Genomic DNA, 6,000 nt, shown 5'->3' with positions numbered 1-6,000 from the left:
TGACCACTATGTTGAGCTGAAGGCTTTATTTTTAAGTGTATCTGTTGTCTTGTTTTTCTTACAAAGGCCAGGATTTTTAACAGGTTTGTGTGTTTGTTTGCCCAGAGGCAGACTGCTATTACTCCCAAAAGATCATCATGACAAAAACCTTCCCACCTCATGCACACCATGCAGCACTGGATCTTTAATTTTTCTCTGCCTGACCTTGGAATCCTCAACACTCTCCAGCTAATTATGGCTAAAACAGCACTGACAAGGAATCAAATTGCCAACTAGCTCGATGGCTCATTACCATATCAACATCATGTAATGTTGTGAGCTCCTGAGCCATTAAGATGTGATCATTCTCAATTAGTCATGGCTCCTTGTTCGATTGTGGCCCTCCCGGCACATTATATTATGTCCTCGACCAAGAATCCTAAATTCTGCATTCTTTCACCGTGAGCTTAGACAGTAGTTGTTGTAGGTTATTCAACTGCATCACAACCAAGCAACATTATTAGTGGAAGAGTACTAGATTGTGACAAAGCAGTAATCAAAAATTAGGCTCATGTAGCTCGCAGATCATTCTCTTCAGGGCTGGAGATGCATCTTACCTGAGATTTATGTTGGACGTGCCTGGAAACCATTGGGATAAATTTTGTGCTTGAATGGTCTGGCCTACATGGGACTCCAGACCCACAGCAATGTGGTTGACACTTACATGCCCTCTGAAATGGCCTAGAAAGCCACTCCGTTGTATCTAACCGCTAGCATTTTGGGTGTACCTACCCCACAGGAACTGCAGCAGCTCACCGCCACCTTCTCAAGGGCAATTAGGGATGGGGAATGAATTTCTAAAAATCTAATCTCCTCACTATTTACATCACCACCAGTTTTCTTGTCATCTGCAAACTTACTGATCATACCTCCTATATTCACATCCAAATCATTAATGTACACGACAAACAGCAAGGGTCCCAGCACCGATCCCTGTGGTACACCACTGGTCATAGGCTTCCAATCACAAAAACAACCCTCGCCCATCACACTCTGGCTCCTGCCACTAAGCCAATTTTGGAGCCAAATTGCCCTGAATCCCATGGGCTGTTACGTTCTTGACCAATCTCCCATGCGGGACCTTATCAAAAGCCTTACAGAAGTCCATGTAGACTACATAAATTGCTTTACCCTCATATACACACCTTGTCACCTCCTCGAAAGATTCAATCAAATTTGTTACACGATCTCCCCCTGCCAAAGCCAGGCTGACTATCCTTGATTAATCCCAGCTGCTCCAAGTGGAGATTAAAATCCTGTCCCTCAGAATTTTTTCCAGTAGCTTCCCTACCACTGATGTTAGACTTACTGTCCTATAGTTACCTGGTTTATCCCTACTACCCTTCTTGAATAATGATGCCACATTCGCTGTCCTCTGGCACCTCTCCAGTGGCCAGAGAAGATTTGTAAATTTATGTCACAGCCCCTGCAATCTCCTCCCTTTCAATGCTAATTTGTTCAAGTATATCACAATCCCCTCCCTGATCTCGACACCGACATTATCCTTCTCCATAGTGAACACAGATGAAAAGTAATCATTTAAAACCTCAACTATGTCCTCTGGCTCCACATAGATTGGTTCCTAATGGGCCATACCCTTTCTCTGGTTATCCTCTTTCCCTTAATATACTTATAAAATGTCTTGGGATTTTCGTTTATCTTGCCCGCTAGTGTTTTTTCATGCCCCCTCTCAACTCTCCTAATTACTTTATGTACCCCCCCGACACTTTCTATACTGCTATAGGGCCTCTGCTGCTTTCAGCCCTCTGCATCTGCCATGAAAAAAAATTCTCTATATCCCTCACCATCCATGGTTCGCTGGACTTGTTGGTCCTACCCTTCACCTTTACAGGAACATGTTAGCCCTGAACGCTCACTATTTCCTTTTTGAATGACTCCCATTGGCCAGATCCTGTTTTATCATATTGAAATGAGCCTTCTCCCGATTCAGTACCTCTTTCCAGTCCATCTTTGTCCTTTTCCATAACTACCTTAAATCTTAAGAGTTATGGTCACTATCCCCGAAATGCTTCCCCTACTAACACTTGACTGGCTTCATTCCCTAAGATTAAGTCCAGTACCGCCCCTTCTCTTGTAGGATTTTCTACGTTCTGGCTTAAAAAGCTCTCCTGGATGTACTTTAAGAATTCCACCCTCCTTTTGCACTATGACAGTTAATATTGGGGAAGTTGAAAACCCCTACTATTATTTTTACACCTCTCAGATTTGCCTACATATCTGTTCCTCTCTCTCTCTCCCTGACTTTGTTGGGAGTGCACTCCAGGCCTCCAAAGTGATTGCCCCCTTTGTTTTTATGTTCTACCTGTATGGCCTCATTTGAGGAACCTAAGATATTATTCCTCCTTACTGCAGTAATTGACTCCTTGATCAATAGTGCTATGCCACCTCCTCTTTTACACCGCCTGCCCCCCCCCCCACTAATCCCATTTCCCAGCACTTGGCCCGTAGCCTTGTATGTTATGGCATTTCAAGTGCTCATCTAAATATTTCTTGAATGTCGTGAGTGTTCCTGCCTCTACCACCCCTTCAGGCAGTGTGTTCCAGATTCCAACCACCCTCTACGGGAAAAAAATTACTACTCAACTTTCCTCTAAACCTCCGCACTTGCCTTAAATCTACGCTCCCTAGTTATTGACCTCTCTGCTAAGGGAAAAAGTTTCTTCCCATCAATGCCCCTCATAATTTTGTATATCTCAATCAGGTCCCCCCTCAGCCTATCTAGTCTGTCTTCGTAACTGAAATGCTCCAGCCCAGGCAACATCCTGGTGAATCGCCTCTGCACCCTCTCAATTGCAATCACATCCTTCCTATAATGTGGTGACCAGAACTGTACACAGTACTCCAACTGTGGCCTAACTAGCATTTTATACAGCACCATCATAACCTCCCTGCTCTTATATTCTATGCCTCAGCTAATAAAGGCAAGTATCCCATATGCCTTCAGTGATCTAGGGACAAGGTCCCTCTGTACTCCCTAGGGTCCTACCATCCATTGTATATTCCACTGCCTTGTTGGACCTCCCAAAGTGCATCACCTCACACTTCTCAGGATTAAATTCCATTTGCTACTGCTCGGCCCATCTATATCGTCCTGTAATCTAATGCTTTCCTCCTCACTATTTACAACACCACCAATTTTCATGTCTGCGAACTTACTGATCATACCTCCTATATTCACGTCTAAAATCATTAATGTACACTACAAACAGTAAGGGTCCCAGGCTTCCACTCGCAGAAACAACCCTCTGCCTCCTGCCACTAAGCCAAATTACCCTGGATCCCATGAGCTCTTACCTTCTTGACCAATCTCCCATGTGGTACCTTATCAAAAGCCTTACTGAAGTCCATGTAGACTACATCTACACCTCTAGTTACCACCTCGAAAATTGCAATCAAAGTTGTTCGACACGATCTGCCCCTGACAAAGCCATGCTGTCAATCCCTGCCTCTCCAAGTGGAGACTAATCCCGTTTCAGAATTTTTTCCAATAATTTCCCACCCACTGATGTTAGACTCACCAGCCTGTAATTACCTGGTTTATCCCTGCTACCCTTCTTAAATAATGATACCACATTCGCTGTCCTCTAATCCTCTGGTGCCTCTTTGATCCCTAATGACCCCCACTTTTTGTCTGGTTATCCTCTTGCCCTTAACATACTTATAAAACGCCTTGGGATTTTCCTTCATCTTGTCTGCCACTGATTTTTCATGCCCCCTCTTCGCTTTCCTAATTACTTTTTTTTTTATATAAAGTACTCCCCTACACTTTCTTTACTCCTCTAGCGCCTCCGCTGTTTTCAGCGTTCTGAATATGCCATATGCCTTTTTTCCCCCCCTTATCCAATCCTCTATATCCCGTGACCTGTTGGTCCTGCTCTTCACCTTTACAGGAATATGCTGCACCTGAACCCTCTCACTTTCCCTTCTAAATAACTCCCACTGGTCTGATGTAGACTTTCCTATAAGCTGCTGCTCCCAGTTCACTTTGGCCAGATCCTGTTTTATCATATTGAAGTCTGCCTTCCCCCAATTCAGTACTTTTATTTCCAGACCCTCTATGTCCTTTTCCATAACAATCTTAAATCTTACAGTTATGGTCACTATCCTCGAAATGCTCTACCACTTGTCCAGCTTCATTCCCTAGGATTAAGTCCAGTACCGCTCCTCCTCTTGTAGGACTCTCTACGTGCTGGCTCAAAAAGCTCTCCTGAATGCACTTGAAGAATTCCGTCCCCTTTAAGCCTTTTGCACTAATACTATCCCCTATTATTATTGCACCTCAGATTTGCCTACATATCTGCTCCTCTACCACTGCCTGACATGTTTGCAGGTCTGTAGTACACTCCCAGCCAAGTAATAGCCCCCTTTTTGTTTTTAAGTTCTGCCCATATGGCCTCATTAGAGGAACCTTCTAAGAGATCACCCCTCCTTACTACAGTAATTGACTCCTTAATCAACTGTGTGCAATGCCACCTCCTATTTTACCCTATCACGTTTGAAGATTCTATACCCTGGGATATTAAGTTGCCAGTCCTGCCCTTCCTTCAACCATGTCTTAATAATAGCAATATCATATTTCCATGTGTTAATCAATGCCCTCAATTCATCTGCCTTACTAGTAAGACCCCTTGCATTACAATAGATACAATCCAGCCATGTATTAGCAGCCTTAACAGGTCTACATTTACTCTGGACTGACTTAGCTTCACATTTATATTTGATTGTACATCACCCCCTACCCCATTTACTGTAATATGGTGACCAGATTTGAAGACAATACATCAGATGTGGCTTCACCAAGGCCAGATACAGCTTTATCACCTCCCTCAATTTATAAATCGCATTAGTTAAGCCTCTCATTGATTGTTAACACAGCAGTTTTAACAATTATTCCACCAACACTTCCAGGTCACTTTTGTGCTATTACCGCAAGCATGTTTCCATTTAATACACAAACCCGCTTCTTCTACCCAATGATTTCACACTTATCCATGTTAAACTGTATCTGCCCTTTAGCTTACCATGTCTGGATCTCTGGATTACCTCACATTGGTTACAACACCTAATCTGGAGTTATCTATAATGTTATACACTGTAAAGAACATTCTGTAATTGAGTCATTTACAGAAAATATGAACTCCACTGGCACCCTTTTTCTACACAAAAACCTCCCCACGCCCTTATGTAAAAGCAAAATACCGCAGCTTCTGGAAATACTCAGGTCAGGCAGCATCTGTGGACAGAAAAGCAGAGTGCTAACCTTACAGGTCTGTGATCTTTCATCCTCCCCACACCCTTTGCTGTTTATATTTCAGCCACACATCAATCCAGTCTAATACTTCAATTATCCATGTGGAGACATACCAGCTAAATCAGTCTGTTATCTGGACAATCTCAAATGCCTTCATGAATCTACTGCTTCACCCTTAACCCCCACATCAATGTTCTCAAGGACATGCTTGTCCTTTCAGAATCCACCCTAGCATTCACTTATCAGACCTTTTCCTTCCAGACAGTTCCTTGTGCAAATCCCTCAGTCTCCATCATTTTTACCATATTAGATCAGACTCCGAGGTCTGCAATTTGAGGTTTCATTACTTCCCCCCCTTTTTAAAGATGGATAACATGTTTGTTGTAACGTCCCAATGGATTCGCAAACAACATTCAATGAGCTTCAAGAAGTATTGGTTAGGGTTTAGGGTCTCAATCTCCTTGCCATTAGTGGTGACATTGTCAAGAGCCTTGTTCATCTTCAGCTTCATAAATCATGCTATTAAATTCAAAGTTTCTAGTCTGCTGCCTCCCTTATACATTCAACTCTCAGTTCCTTTTCAGTGGGGAAACTGTTGTAAATATTTAGTAATTCTGCAGACACCAACTGTTCAGTCACTGCTAATAGTCCAGAGCCCCTCTATACCCCACTCATGATATACCTTTCTG

This window comes from Heterodontus francisci, chromosome 37 (genome assembly GCF_036365525.1).
Source record: "Heterodontus francisci isolate sHetFra1 chromosome 37, sHetFra1.hap1, whole genome shotgun sequence".
Taxonomy (NCBI): domain Eukaryota; kingdom Metazoa; phylum Chordata; class Chondrichthyes; order Heterodontiformes; family Heterodontidae; genus Heterodontus; species Heterodontus francisci.
Note: the sequence above shows the minus strand (reverse complement) of the source record.